The sequence below is a fragment of the Lynx canadensis genome, chromosome B1, assembly GCF_007474595.2.
Source record: "Lynx canadensis isolate LIC74 chromosome B1, mLynCan4.pri.v2, whole genome shotgun sequence".
NCBI classification, from domain to species: Eukaryota; Metazoa; Chordata; class Mammalia; order Carnivora; family Felidae; genus Lynx; species Lynx canadensis.
Window position 1 is genome coordinate 48,414,743 of NC_044306.2, and position 16,668 is coordinate 48,431,410.

At 43.1% G+C, this 16,668-nt stretch overlaps 1 pseudogene; it reads left to right on the forward strand.

Moving 5' to 3' along the window:
• Nucleotides 1-15,938: 15,938 nt before the first annotated feature.
• On the forward strand, nucleotides 15,939-16,228 carry LOC115511486 (annotated as a pseudogene).
• Nucleotides 16,229-16,668: the final 440 nt, after the last annotated feature.

Genomic DNA, 16,668 nt, shown 5'->3' on the forward strand with positions numbered 1-16,668 from the left:
GTCGGGGAGGGTCAGAGACAGAGGGAGACACAGAATCTGAAGCAGGCTCCAGGCTCTGAGCCGTCAGCACAGAGCCCGACGCAGGGCTCAAACCCACAAACCGTGAGATCATGACCCGAGCCAAAGTCAGACACTCGACTGAGCCACTCAGGTGCCCCTACTCTGTCCCCATTTTAATCGTGACGCCACTGTAACACCAGGGTCAGTGATGTGTCCACAATCACGCCAGCTGAAAAGGGGAGAAACCAGAATTTGAACCCAGATAATAAGATGCCACAGTGAGTGCTTTTATGTTCCCATACGTAATTTAATCTCCAGGGATGGGATTTCAGGCATCAGTTTTGAGAGAGAGTCGTAAAGGGTCACAAATCCCTACAGTTCACCAGTGAAATAAGGAAAATTGGATGCACATATCTTAGCTGTTCTTTTCAACCTTAAAACCCAATTGAACTGAACAAAGTTGAGTGACCTCCATTACCCAGGCCAATGGATCTCTATATGGGGAGGGCAATCTGGAATATTTTAGGTTGTCACATGACCGGGGACTAACAGCATGCTGAACCTGCAGAGGTTAAATGGTCTGTGGCTCTCAAGACAGGCCTACGTGAAGAGCTGCCCTCCCCGTGCAGTGACAGCATGCACGGAGGAAGTCCCACAGGCAATGGAGATACACTGTCCAGTTACACTGTTCTCACAGGGCTCCCCCAAGATGGGGCAGGGGGCGGGGGAATACTGAAAAATCAGAGTCTCCCGCGCCCTCTCACTTGGTCTTAGCCACCTGGACGTTCCTGTTCCAAGATTCTGTGTATGAGAACTTTGGCAATCTCATACAAGGTTATCTCTATCAGGAAAAAAAAAAAAATCACACTGGCATTTGGGTGTCATCCCATCATCTACCTGAATTATATGGAATGTCTTGTTGTCGATGATCTATGTGGGGAAAGATTGCAACCGCATAAACAAAGGCGGTATAAAAATATGCTCCTTCTTTGAGTCTGCACCCAGTAATGGTGATATTAATCACCATTATCATTATAGTTATCCTCCTCGGCATCATCAGAATCAATTCAGCAACTGTTTCTTGTGGTGACGTCTCCTTATTACAACATGGTATTAATTGTATCCGAGTTGATTTTCTACTCCTACTGCTGAACAGCTGTGTGGGAGTAAATATCCCTCAGTGAAACACCAGCTCAGGCTGCCAGGACTCGGGAAATTGATCCAGATGTGAGCAGGACCAGGGGGGCAGCTGCAGAACAGAATAAACTGGTATCTGTGCTAAATTGAGTGATCGGTGTCCAGTTTTTGGGATTCTGGTTCTTCCTTTCCACTACAGTGAGCCATCAAACAGTTAACAGCTTGCATGTTGCTTTTTATTAGTTTAATCTAGGTCAGGAACATTCATCCTGAGGAACTTTGGTGCCTTCTTTATCAAAAAGGAAAAATACAGCTACCAAGAGAATAACTGCATGGATTCCCTAAACATCTGATTAAAACGATAACTATCCCAAATTTCTATTGTGGTTATTGGGGAACAAAGCTGTCTCAGCACTTTGATTTTTTTTTTTTTTAAGTACATTTCAAAGCACTTTAGTTTGTGACTTCTGCAAATTAGAGCTCTCACGCTTTTTTCCCTAGACAGACTAAGGCAATTACATACCAGAGCAACAGCTATTTTGGTCCCTCCCCTTAGAGTCTCCAAATGACCGGCGAAAGTGCCAGAAGACCTGTTGATTTGTATCTCTCTCATTGCTTTTTATCGTTCCATTGCCTCTGGGACATCACAGACTATGTTCACTTCTCTTTGTTTTTAAGGATCTAGCACTGAGTTAAGAATCAGATCTCTTAGCTCCCCCCTCTTAACTGTTTGTTTGTCCCTGTGATCTTTGGTGAAGTTACCTGGGCCATCATTTCTTCATCTATTAAAAACAGCAGCAATTCTACTTTTGGAATATCTATCTGAAGAAAACGAAAACCTAATTCAGAAAGATACATGCACCTCTATGTTCCTTGTAGCATTCTTTACAACAGCCAAGATATAAGAGCAACTTAAGTGTCCACTGATAGATGAATGGGTAAAGATACAGTGTGTATCTTTGTGTGTATGTGTGTGTGTGTGTGTGTATGTATGTATATATATATATATATGAAATGGAATGCTACTCAATGATAAGAAGGAACAAAATCTTGCCATTTACAACACGGATGGATCTTGAAGGTATTCTGCTAAGTGAATAAGTCAGACAGAGAAAGACAAATACCCCATGATTTCACTTTTAAGGTGAATCTAAAACACAAAACAAAACCAAGAAAATAAAACAAGACCTAGATGCACAGATACAGAGAAGAGTGGTGGTTGCCAGAGGTAAGGGGTATTTGGCAGGGAATGGGGTTGGGGCCACAGGCATAATGAGTGAAGGTGGTCAAAAGGTGTAAGCATCCAGTTATAAATAAGTCACAGGAATGTAATGTACAGCATGAGGAATATAGTCAATAGTACTCTATTAACTTTGTATTAACTTTGAATGACAACAAATGGTAACCAGACTTACCGTGGTGATCAGTTTGCAATGTATACAAATGTCAAATCACATGTGGGATACACATAAAATTACTATAATATCCTATGTCAATTATACTTCAATAAAAATTGTTAAAAAATTAATTTTAATAAAAAAAATAATAATAGCTGGTCTTTTCCCTGCTCACGAGATGAGCAGCAGTGGGATAGGCAAGTGACATCATGGGGCTGAATGCAGTGTGACAGGCCTGCTGGAGTCCTCCAGGAAGGTGTGGAGAAGCTTCTAGAAAGACACCTGCAGTATATGACAGAGCCTCACTGTGTTTCCTTCAGCTCTACTATACTTTTTTTTTTTTTTTAAGTTTATTGATTTATTTTGAGAGAGACAGAGATAGCATGAGCAGGGTAGGGGCAGAGAGAGGGGAGAGAGAGAATCCAAGCAGGCTCTGCACTGTCAGCACAAACCTCACATGAACCATGAGGTCATGACCTGAGCCAAAACCAAGAGTCAGACGCTTAACCAGCTGAGCCAGCCAGGTACCCCAATACTACCCTCCTTCTAAGAAAATGTACTAAGAAAGGCTGCAATGATGGGCTCACAAGTTTTTATATATGAATGAAATTTACTTCTATATTTACAATAATGAAAAATTACAACCCATCTAAATATCAACAAGATAAGATTAGTTAGGTAAATTACATCCATACAGTGAAATATTATATCGCCATTAAATTTTGGTTTTCAACAGTTTGGTAATGCCATTGGAAAAATTCAAACAAGTAGGTTTTTAAAAAGGATTGAAAAGCATCCAGTTCATTTTTTTCAAACTTTGACACATCCACAGAGTGTGTGCATGTGTGTTTATGTGTAACATATAAATTTGTATAAAAGGAGGCAGGAGGGAAGAGGGGGAGGAAATTGAAAGAGAAATACATCAAAAGTACTGTTTATCATCTGATGGGCTCTTTTATGATTTACATTCCTTATGTTTTCAATTTCCAAACTTTCTAATAAGAATAGTTGGTACTTTTACAATCAAGAAAAATAAATATTTTAAAAACTGATTTTGTGTGAAACTATTGAAATTACATTTTAAAATAGTTTTAAGATGTGGGAAAACACCTATACAATAAGAAAATCAAGGTAAATTCTTATTTCACTTAGTGATATGCATTTAAGTTTCCTCCAGGTCTTTTCATGGAGGATAAATGCTTATGATGGCAAAACTACCCAAAGTCATGAATGAAGAAAAGTAAATACATTAAAATATTAACATTGGTTATTTCTGAATGACAGGATTGGGGTGATATTAACTTTTTTCTCAGTCTTTTTAAAATTAGAACACAACAAACAACAAAAGTGTCTTTTTAAGAATTAAATAGAAGTTCTGATATTGGCAAAAATGTGCATTTTTTAAATTTAATATTTAACATATTAAAAATAGGGGCGCCTGGGTGCCTCAGTCGGTTAAGCATCCAACTTCGGCTCAGGTCATGATCTCGAGGTTTGTGAGTTTGAGCCCTGCATCTGGCTCTGTGCTGACAGCTCAGAGCCTGGAGCCTACTTTGGATTCTGTGTCTTCCTGTCTCTCTCTGCCCCTCCCCTGCTCATGCTGTCTCTCTGTCTCTGTCTCTCCCTCAAAAATAAATATAAAAAATTATAAATAAAAAAATTAAAATTAAAAACATGCAACCATGGTAAATATTTATCTAATTAGTTATTTCTTGGGGTGCCTGGGTGGCTCAGTCGATTGGGCGTCTGACTTTGGCTCAGGTCATGATCTCGAGGTTTGTGAGAGTGAGCCCCACGTCCGGCTCTGTGCTGACAGTTCAGAGCCTGGAGCCTACTTTGGATTCTGTGTCTTCCTCTCTCTCTGCCCCTCCCCTGCTCACACTGTCTCTCTGTCTCTGTCTCTCTCTCTCAAAAATAAATAAATATAAAAGTTTATAAATAAAAAAATTAAAATTAAAAATATGCAACCATGGTAAATATTTATCTAATTAGTTATTTCTTGGGGTGCCTGGGTGGCTCAGTCGGTTGGGCATCCGACTTCAGCTCAGGTCATGATCTCGAGGTTTGTGAGTTTGAGCCCCGCATCGGGCTCTGTGCTGACAGCTCAGAGCCTGGAGCCTGCTTCGGATTCCGTGTCTCCCTCTCTCTCTTCCCACCCCCCGCTCACACTCTATCTCTGTCCCTCAAAAATAAACATTAAAAAAATTTTAATAAGATAAATAAAATATTAAAAATATTTTTTAAAACATTTGTGTATCCAGTTATATGAATTCCCTCCTCGTAGATATTCTGGTATATGGAGTGGGGAGGAACTTTCCTTGTTCTAAAACAAGTACAATGTGCCCAAACAAAATCTCTCTATAGCCCCAGAGAATAACCAGAGCAACCAGTGCCCAAACACCCATCTTGCCAGCCTATGTGGAGCCACTATGCCCTCCGTGCCCGTGAAGCTGTGAGCTCTTACTGCATTGCTACCTGCAGAGACGGGTTGAGGCTGAGCAGGAAGAAGTGGGGTGTCCAAAAGTTTCATCTCAAGATCCAGCATCAACTATTCAAAAGCCTGTTTAGAGTAGCCTCTTCATATTTCCTCATGCCAACGGTGTGGAAAATCAAGCTGTGATCAATTAAACAAACACAGGAATCCGAATGAGACAAACATCCCTTCTTGGCTTTGAGAAACGTTGCGGACATTTTAAGAGATACATTTTTTAAAAACTGAATCCTGAGGACATGTGAGTCATTGCCCACCCACTGTAAAATGTACTAGTCCTTCCAATCTATAATCCAAAACACACACACACGCGTTTGGGCCTAAATTGCAAATTTTAGACAAATGGGTATAAATTATTCATATTTGTCAAATGTATATTTTTTTAAGGAGAGGGAAATTGCTAATTCTATTAAGACTAAAGTTGAATTTTAACATTTATTTTTTAATTTTGTTTTAACGTTTATTTACTTTTGAGAGAGAGGGAGCGCGCACAAGCAGCGGAGGGGCAGAGAGAGAGGGGGACGCACAATCTGAAGCAGGCTCCAGGCTCTGAGCCGTCAGCATAGAGCCCAGTGAGGGGCTCGAACCCATGAACCGTGAGATCATGACCTGAGTCAAAGTGGGACGCTTAACCGACTGAGCCACCCAGGTGCCCCCTTGAATTTTAACTTTAATAAACATTTTTGAGGATTTTTTTTAATCTGTATAATGATACAGGGAATTACTTTAAAGTCTTTGGGTTGTGCCTCTGCCTTGCCTGTAACAAAGGACTTGGACTCCCTTAATCCCTATGTCCTAACCCCAGCTCCGCCCTGGCCTGGCTCCTGTGGTCTTGGTGTCTCCCCCTTCCGTTGAGCACAAAGACGACTGATCACTCCATATGTGACTGGAGGAGCTGTCTACCCAAAGCATATGTATTTAATCAACTTTAATACCCCTGCAGTCCAGAGGAAATGAAATGCCTGGGACTGGGAATAATTATCATTTCCATTACATTAGCAAGGCTTGCTGGCATGCCAGAGGGGCGGGGCTCTCTCCATCACTCTGTAAACGCTGGCTGGCAGCTTAGGGGAGGGCAGCCGCTGAGCGTCCAGTCAGTAACCGAAATGCACACGCACCAAACCTCCTCCCTCTCTTGCTCACTGTTGTCCTCCCTCAATTTTCCCATCTACCTTGAGGTCACAGAATCTCCTGTGATTAATGAAGAAAGTGGCTGATCTTTCACATTTTCTTCAATGTGTCCTTAATATTACTCTTCATTAAAAGAGGGAAATCAAAATCTGTGGCCTTTACAAGCCAATGAAATATTAGTGGTCACACAGGCAGTCCAAATAAGAAAGCTCCAGAGAGCATCTCGAATCTCATCAGAGGGGCCAGCAGCTGCTGAGCGAGGCTGGGTTCTCCAACTCCACACCCCCCTCTCATATAGGGAGTGCTGGGTTACCCGGCTCCCATACTGTCCTCTCTAGGGGAAACTTCTGGAGGGGTGCCTGAGAGCACAGGAGAAGGCACAGAGGACCTGAGACCCTTTCTGAGCTCTCTTGCAAACTGTGCAAACTGCCTGGGCTTTTTGACTTCTCTGAGTTTTGATCTTCTCTTCTATAAAGTGAGACCCTTCCTATTCCTGGCATTGTTGTAAAGATCAGAGGAGGTCGTATTTGTGAATGCTCTTTGTATAGCATAAGCCACTAGGCTGTTAACTAAGAAAAGGAGTACTGAACTTGTATCCCCAAATATATATGTATATATGTGTGTGTGTGTGTGTGTGTGTGTGTGTGTATATATATATATTATATATATGTATAAAAGTTTATAGACACATACCTAATCTTGTCAGGGTGGGGAAAAACACACCCTGTCTTACACTGCAGGAATAAGGATAAACAAGTATAAATTTTGCAATTGACCAATGAATCTCAAAAAGCATTCAAAACACATACTCTTTTACCCCAAAACATCTACCACATGGCTCTTACTTAATTGTCGGCCATAGCATGTCAGATTGACATACGAGTTTTTGGCATATATAAGAATTACTTTGGGGCACCCGGGTGGCTCAGTCAGTTAAGCGCTCACCTCTTGATCTCTGCTGAAGACATAATCTCACGGTTCATGAGTTCGAGCCCCACGATGGGCTTCATGCTCAGCACAAAGCCCTTTTGGGATTCGCAATCTCTCCCTCTCTCTCTTTCTGCCCCTTCCCCCCCTCAAAATCAATAAGTAAACTTAAAAAAAAAAAAAAGAATTACTTTGGTTGAAGTCTTTTTTCGTTCTTCAAACTTAATAATACTCCCCAACTCAACACTTGTTAGGCTAATTCTAGTACTGAGAATGGTGTCAGTGACATCTGCATCCAGTAATTTCACATAAAAATAAAGTTTATTACATAATTTAAAAATTATTTACGACCTTTCATTCTCAAAAATGATCACATGTCAATGTGTGCCTATGTGTGCATGGGTGTGTATGAAAAGGTCAGAAAATGTAGTAGCAGGAAGTTAAAGAGGTTGGACGTAGGAGGTGAGGTGAGGGCTTTGTTCCATCTGAAGAGCTGTTGCTTTGAATTTGTTTTATAATGAATATATTTGCTTTTGTATATAAGAAGCCATTTTTTAGAATACAACATACATCAGCATGTGATTAATAATCTACATAGCGATGGGGCACCTGAGTGGCTCAGTAGGCTAAGCATTCGACTTCAGCTCAGGTCGCGATTTCGTGGTCCGTGGCTTCGAGCCCTGCGTCAGGCTCTGTGCTGTCAGCTCAGAGCCTGGAGCCTGCTTCGAATTCTGTGTCTCCGTCTCTCTCTGCCCGTCTGTCTCTGTCTCTCTGTCTCTGTTCTCTCTGTGCTCTGTCTCTCAAAAATAAACATAAAAAAATTCAAAAAAAAAAAAGGAGAATCTACATAGCACTAATCCTAACAGCCACAAGAATGCAGAAGGGAAAATCAACAGGAGTATGAGGTAGAGGGGTGGGTCTGACTTAGTAGTGACAGAGAAAGGGCATGCTCATCCAAAGATACAGTAGAAGTTAGAGTTCAGAGCCAAAAACAAAAAAAACCCAGGGGTGCCTGAGTGGCTCAGTCAGTTAGGCGTCCGACTTTGACTCAGGTCATGATCTCGCTCGTGGGTTTGAGCCCCGCGTCAGCCTCTGTGCTGACAGCTCGGAACCTGGAGCCTGCTTCAGATTCTGTGTCTCCCTCTCTCTCTCTCTGCCCCTCCCCTGCTCACACTGTCTCTCTCTAAAAATTAATAAAAAAATTAAAAAATTTTAATAAAAAACAAAAACAGAAGGAAAACTTCTGGCAGGGAAGTTATGGGCAATAACATCTAATAGATCAGAAGCAGAAGATAGAACCTTAAATTTTATCCTATCATCAAAGGGGGCCCGTGGCCATCGTTGAGCCATTATGTTCAATCTTGAAATATAGATATTTAAGACATAGGCATGTCTATTTGAATATTAAAGTAAGATGCCAGGTATGTGGGGATTTATGAGTAATGAGCAGAAGGGACTATGGGAACCATTGGGCTGCTCTCAGGAGATGATGACAGCTGTGTTCCCTCTTTTCAGTCAGGCCATGCCTCAAACCGTTCCCACACCCAGCTTAAAACAACAATAGTTATTTTTTATGATGCTGCACCGTGGGCTGGGCTCGGCTCTTCTGCTTCATGTGGCATCTGCTGGGGCCGAAGGGCCCAAGAAGGTTGTCACTCGGATGCCCGCTGCCTCGGTTCACGTGGCCACAGCATCTGAACTGCCCTCTACAGCTAGGGGCTGGCCGGGCATCAAGAACCGTGAAGAATCTGCGATTTACCCCACGTGCAAGCTAACAAGTTAGTCTGTCACACTTTCAGAGATGCCGGCGGAAGTCCTATGTGAGCAACAGAGAGGGCCTTCTTACTCGTGGTGCCGGGCGCAGCATAAGCTTCAGGTCTGCGTCAGGGTCCCCCTGCTGTCTGTCCCCTGGCAGCAATGTGGAGTGACTCAGGTAACTGCCGCTCACAGAGTAGCTCTGTGCTGCAGCTGAGGAACCCTGGGCTTAGCAAACTCCAAATCTTACAAGGGGGCTGCTAACAAACATGGCCAACTTTGTCTCTGAGGGAGGAAACATTATCGCTATTTACCCTGGTCAGGAAACAAATCTGCCCTTACTCCAGGAGGAAGACCCTATCTCTGTCCTCCCAGGATCTTTGTTAGCCAAACATCCTTGAAAAGACAGTCCAAGACAAAAGCTGTCAAAACATGTAGGAACACCATGGAGGACTGAACTCCCAACACTAAATATCACTCTTTCTATGTATGACCTCTCCATGTGGTAACTCTTCACAGCCTGAGGGGCTCACGACAGGCAAACCCTCTATATGGTGGCAGGTTTCCAAAGGGCAGAGTTGGAGGCTGCCTACAGGCACCAGATCACTTCTAGAGCGTGCTATTGGGTCAAAGTCCACCCCAAATCCAGTACAGATGGAAGAGTGGACTCCACCTCTCAATATGAGGAGCAGTGTTTGCTACAGGGAGGGGAAGGATTGACCATAGCCATGGTTGGTGCCTGTCTACCAAACTCCCTGCCAAGTGGGAGAAGTGATTTCCACATTGTGGGAAGTAAGCATTTAATGTATGTATAACATTTTAGAAAGTAACAGTTATTTTTTTTTTTAAGTGACAAATGAGAACAGAAAGGCTGGGTGGAAAATGTGATCCTGCTCAAGTATACCCTGGACAGAAAAATGTTAAGAATTGCTCTTTCAAAGACCCCACAAATTCATAAGTGCCACAATCCTGACTCTACAGATACCCCCAGACTTACCTATTGGAAAATACGACTAAGAAATCTTGGATGGGCACAGGAGGTATGTGCTTCCAGACTACGGTTTCCCAGATTAATCTGTTGCCTATTCGTGGCCAAGAACCCTCTAGCGTTGGTTTTCCTTGATGGAGACTTTCCTCCATCTACAGAAAGTATGTTTTGTTTGTATCGCAATTGCCAATTTTTGTGGTTTCTATTACTTCCATAGCAATATACATCACCCCTCATGGTGTTCCCTAGCTCGGGCTCCACACTCCCCCAAGGGGGTTTCTCTGGGAATTTTAAGAGTATTCCTGATCCTACTGTTAGTTAGTGGCTCTTAAACCTGGCTGAGCATCAGAAGCATCTGGGTGGATTTTTTAAGTACACATCCCCATATGATCCCAGATTCACTGGTCAGAGTCTAAGGATGAGGTCCAGGAATCTGTGGGCTCCCAGATGATTGCCATGTGGCCAGTCTGGCTTATCCTGAGCACCCAAACCCGGGAACCTGTAACTGAGCTGAGTTTTGTACAGCCACTTTGTCACTGTCGCGAGGACCCTCCGCTCTCCCCCAGTGACGCCATCCCATAATCGGCTACTGCCCCTGCCCCCACTTCAGATCAAACCCTCCACAGTGAGGCGGCACCTCAGACAGAAGCGTACTACCTTAGGTATCAGTGAAATGAGGGAAAGCGAGTCACTGGAGAACCTCCGTTCTTCAATAAACAGAACAACTGCCATGATTGTTGGTGCTTTGTTGGTGAAGAAAGAAAAGTGATACAAGGTTTCAGGAGGCTTTAAGCAAGTCACAGCCTTAAAATTTGAGAATCTGTGGCGCATCCCTTAGGTGCTTGGCAACTTCTGCTCAGTCCACCTCCAGAATTCCAGAGTTGCCCGGCAGGTCTGTTTTCAAGCAATCGTCACACAGGTCAAAAGGGAAGGGAAGGCCACCTGCTTGTCCTACACCAGTGTTCACTGCTGTCATCTTTCCAACAAATATTTTTACTTGTCATCTTTTTCATGAAGAAGACACTTTAACCAATATATTTCTAAATGAAACAAGAAAGCCTTTTCAAAATATTTATACTTCGTGTTTCTGTTGTGCCGTGAAGAAATGACAGTCTCAGATAAAGATTACAAACTGATCTCCTGAAGCCTGGCTGTAGCTTTTTAGTCATGCTTTGCCTGGTCATCACGGGCTTTTCTTTTTATAACATTCAGTTATTTTGACAGAGCAAGCACACGCGTGAGCAGGGGAGAGGCAGAGAGAGAGGGGGAGAGAGAGGATCCCAAGTAGACTTGACGGTGTCAGCCCACAGCCTGACATGGGGCTCAATCCTCTGAACCAAGAGATCATGACCTGAACCAGAATCAAGAGTCCGAGGCTTAACCGACTGAGTCACCCAGGTGCCCCCATCATGGGCTTTTTACACATCGTGCTGACATCTTGAAATTTCACATAAAAATCCAGATTTCTAGCATCTTCTGAAAAGTCTCAAAGTCCCTGGACTCACTCTTGAAGGCCACAGTCATCGAGGCTGAATAGGATTTTCTCTCACAGATGTGGCGTGAGCTCTCCAATGTGCCACATTTCCCAAATGGCCTAGGACAAAGCCTGCCAACTTCCCAGTCCCTGAGGCATCTGACTCTGCCTCCCGTGCTAAGTGATGTCATCTCTGTAGCAATCAATACGCAAGATGATTGGAAAGTATTCTGAGACAAACAAATGATATCACAGTATGAAGACTAAGGGAAGTTTTAGAGCAAAGAAGCAGCAGAAGTCAGCAAAACTCCAGCAAGGACCAAACGTCAGGAGACCTGTCATTAAAAGATCTACACCCTAGTCTCAGCTCTGCTGCTTAGCCAAGAGAGACTCCAACCCTAGCAAAGAATGTCTCTGTGCTTCTGAGTCCCCATCTGTGGCCCAAAGGAAGGAAGCAAACTGACGTCCTAGAATCTCGTGGCTCTAACACTAGGGTCAGCAATCTGCAGCCAGCCCTCAAGTCAAATCTAGAGCGCTCCCGGGGTGCCTGGGTGGCTCAGTTGGTAGGTCATCCAACTTCGGCTCAGGTCAAGATCTCGTAGTTCGTGAGATCGAGCCCTCGTCGGGCTCTGTGCTGACAGCTCAGAGCCTGGAGCCTGCTTCGGATTCTGTGTCTCCCTCTCTCTCTCTGCCCCTCCCCCGCTCAAGCTCTGTCTGTCTCTCTCTCTCTCAAAAATAAACATTAAAAAAAAAAAAAATCTAGCCAGCTCCCTGTTTTTGCATGGCCCCCTCGCTAAGAATGGTTTTTGTGGTTTTACGTGGTTAAGAGAAAAAAAAAATCAAATGAAAAATTATATTTCATGGCCCAGGAAAAGTATATGAAATCCTAATTTCAGCAGCCACAAATGAAGTGGTGTTGGAACCCTGCCACGCAAGTTCATTTACAGACTGTCTACGGCTGCTTCCACGGTACAACGGCGGAGCTGAACAGCTGGAACAGAGTCTGCGGCCCGCCAAGCCTGAGATATTTACTATCTGGCTCTTTACGGGAAAAGTTTGCTGACCCTCGTCTAAGATATCATGCTTAGCTGCTCCACTGACACATAAAACTCTACCATTCTTTCTAAAAGAATGTGAAGGCTCCAAGCGATCATTTCAGTAGCAGGGTCTTTGAAGCACGACCCAAGCATTTACATAGGCCTTTTTCCCACTGGGAATGATAATAGCAGCAGCTATCACTTAGTGAACACACACCTTGTTCCAAGCATTTCACAAGGTGTTATCTCCAGGCAGGTTTCATCACCCCTCCTTTCAAAGCTTGGGAAATCTGAGGTCAAATAGTCAATGAATGGCTGAGAGAAAATTCAAACTTTAGTCAGTCTGACTCCATAGCCCAGTTCGTTACAATATAATTGCCACTGTTTATGTAGCAAATGCCCCTCCCCAGGGACACAAGGCCTGAAGATAAATTGGGAGGAATAGCAGACTCTACTGGAACCAAAATTTCTTTTCTCATCAACTCCATCTCACCCCTATTTCTAAAATCTCTACATAGAATAGATTCCCCTGACTTAATTTCCCCTTAAGTCTCTTTTTTTTTTTCCCCCACCAAAAACATTGCCATAGGGACGCCTGGGTGGCTCAGTCAATTAAGCGTCCAACTCTTGATTTTGGCTCAGGTCATGATCTCACAGTTCGCAGGTTCAAGCCCCGAATCAGGCTCTGCACTGACAGTGCAGAACCTGCTTGGGATTCTCTCTCTCCCTCTCTCTCTCCCTCTGCCCCTCTACCATGTATGCTCTCTCTCAAATAAATAAACATTAAAAAAGAAACAAACAAACAAAAAAACATCACCATAGAAGCTGAGGGTACCCAATATTCTTTGATGTGATGATAAGGTGCCTGGTCCTCATGAACCCAAAACTCCATCTGCCAATGATGTGCTCAGCCGTGGGTGTTCACCATTTCACATGAACACAGCCTCGAAACCACCTCCTTTAATGCACGCTGCCATTCTTTTTTTTTTTTATTTAAAAAAAAATTTTTTTAACGTTTTATTCTTGAGACAGAGAGAGACAGAGCATGAACAGGGGAGGGGCAGAGAGAGAGGGAGACACAGAATCTGAAACAGGCTCCAGGCTCTGAGCCATCAGCCCAGAGCCTGACGCGGGGCTCGAACTCACGGACCACGAGATCACGACCTGAGCCGAAGTCGGACGCTTAACCGACCGAGCCACCCAGGCGTCCCTGCACGCTGCCATTCTTGATGGCCGTTCACCTTCATCCTGGCAGCACTTTTTTCACTTTTTTTAGTTGAATCATATGTTCCAGAATGGAGAGACGCTCATGAAGCAGTATACACTCGTGCCTTGAAGCAAAACTAAACCACAAATAGAGGAAGAGGGAAAGCGGAAAGAGAGAGGAGGCAGAGCAGTGGTGAAGGGTGGCTGACGGGAGTGAAAAGAGATGAGAACAGGCATCCCATGCTAGGGAGGCAGAGAGATGGGTGGGTAGAGGGAACAAGGAAAAGAAGAAGGATGGCCAGTAGAAGAGATGTAAAGAAGAAAGAGTATGAGACGTATGAGGAAGCAAAAGGAGAAGAAGTAAAAGAGTCCATCGTTTTTCCCAGAGGAGAAAGCAAAAATCCAACCACCCTATTTCCCTAATCTTTTTCCCACCTGGATCCCTCTGCAACAGTTCCAATTTGAATCCAAATAATGTCTGAGATTTGGGATTCACTAGTAAACTAGCTCTGATTCCCTAATCCCAGCACCGGATGTTTGGGGGTGTTGGGATTTGGAGTTAATTAATTCAGCCACCTGTAACATTCATTCAGATGTTGCTACCTTTTCATCTTCGTGCAAAGTTATTTGCAGATGCTGACTAACTGCTTTCCCCACCCCTTCCTTCCACAGCCCTGAAGAGCTGTGTCCCAGCCTTCCCAGGCAACCTCTAGCCCCAAGCTCCTTTCGTTCCAAGTGCAGACCTTGAACTTCACGTAGAGATCCCAGAGAGAATTTATAGTTTTCTATGCTCCTTAAACTATGTGTGTGATCTCTTTATTGTGTGGGCTTCATATCCATCTCGCTATGGAAAATACAGAGGAAAACCTATAGTAGGTAAAAAGGGTGCAATTTTAGTTTCCCAAGCATAAGTGCTCATTGCTTTATGAGATAAAGCAGATCCAAAAGAATTCCACAAAGAGCATTTGGGGCCAGCCTGACAACACTCCCTCAGCTTGCCTTCATACAGGTGTAGAAGCCTACTATTCAAAACGGTGACCTCACTGGGTGTTTCCTCAGACTTTTGCTGTCATACCCAAGTAAAGCGTTTATAGATACCCTGCAAACAGTGATTGTAGCCATTAGAGTTTAAAAGTACTAAACTCCTTACCACTGAGTATTAACTGAAAGCTTTAAGAGGAGCAACAGAGACAGAAGTTTGTCTGAAGGACATCAGTTAAAGTCATTCCCCCAGAATATTTGCTTAGCACATGCTGCCACCTGCTTTGCCCAGGCTAAGATATGGGAGTCTTTGCGACCAGGCAAAACATCAAGTGCTCTGCTGTTTTGATACCATTTTGTAGCCCCCTTCTCCGTAGACCCCTTATGGTACATGTCCTCTGCCTACTTTACAGAGAATTGAAAATAAACTTGTGGAGTAATTGGAATTAAAACCCTTGCCCCTGACTTCAAAAAGAACTTCCCATTGTTGTTCCGCTATATCACATTCCTCCTACTTTTAGAAATAAAATAATTTCTCCCGAGAACACAGTTCCCCTCTACTTTGTAAGGTAGATGTTTGTCTGACCAACAAGCAAATTTAAGAAACTCGCTATCTGTCCTTCCATCTTTGAAAAACAAGGCTGTATGTAAACAATCTAATCAAACATAGAATTTGTAATATCCGTTGGAAATTGAAGGACATTAAAAATGGTGGCTTCGAATAAGCATGCTGGATTGTTATCTGCATGGCAAAGGATCTCTTGGGAGAAGGGGAAAAGATTGGTCAAGCACAATTATCTTGTATAACAGTTAAAATTTTTAACCACTCCAATATGTTGATGGTGAGATTTAATCTTAGTGTAAAGATACCTTTGTGAACCATTGGGATTTATCATGCACACAAAGCAATTTAGACATGCATGGTTCTTGCCTTTAAGGATCTTTCTAAAATGGAATCCCTCTCCATGGATACTCATTTGTATTGGTGGAATTTCTTGCTAAGAAAACAAAATGTCTTTCAAAATCCCAGGTTGTTATCAACTTGTCATATTGGAAAGATAATACAATTTCAGCTGAATATTCCCTCTCCAGTCAAACGTTAATGAGATAATGAGCTCAGTTTAATTTCCTGGTAAGGACACCATTTTCAAATCACTAAGTCCCCAGACAATTCTGGCATTTCTCACCACCTTCATTCTTGGCGCTTTCATTTTTGCTGCCCTTCATTTACAAAGAAACCATACAAGATGCAGTTTCCAATTTTTAGCACAACCTTTCCCCAGTTCGAATTTCATCTTAGCCTATATTTTATTTGCCTATCTGGTCCCACTGCCCATCGCCTTCATTAAAAGAGAGAGACGCATAGGCTGAAGGACACAACCAGCGGAATTGGTGTCTTTTGCAAGATGGAATCATGGCAGGTCCAGAAAACTGATGCCCAATTCCAATTCACTGGTATGAAAAAATACTTCAGCTCTTACACTCTCACAGGTAGAATGAATTGTGTACTGGCCACATATGGAGGCATCGCTTTGATGGTCTTGTACTTCAAGTAAGGTCTAAAAAACACCAGCTGTGAAAGCAACATAAACAGATTTTAAAGTGTACCTCATCTGTTAAGTTCCCATGCCTGGAGAAGCTAATGTCAACTCATCATGTGGTACTCAATTTGTACAATAAATTATGAAACTGGAAAGAAAAAAATAGAGACAGACAGGACTGACAGACAGACAGAGACTGGAATGGAGAAGACATTGCACTAGCGACTAAGAACACATACTAATAGACTAAGAGCCTATTCTTAGAGTGTGTAGCCCAGTGTAGATAACTGGCTGACCCATCTGAGTATTCTGTGCTGGGAAAAGGGGTGTAGCCTTGTGGGAACGCCATGGAGTATTTAATCCTGCTTGGAGGAATCAGAAAAAGGCTTCTTAGAGGAGATACTTTTCAACTGAGCCTTCAAGGATGAATAAGAATACCCAAGGTAAGAAAAGAAGATATGGATACTCCCTAAATGCTTGAAATACACCAGGGACTTCGGAGGTATGACAGGAAAGTGAAAGTGGATGAGTATATTGTGACCCGATGGGGGACTTGAATCCTATGTGAAGACGTTGTGATCTAAAAAAGTTTACCATGGGGGC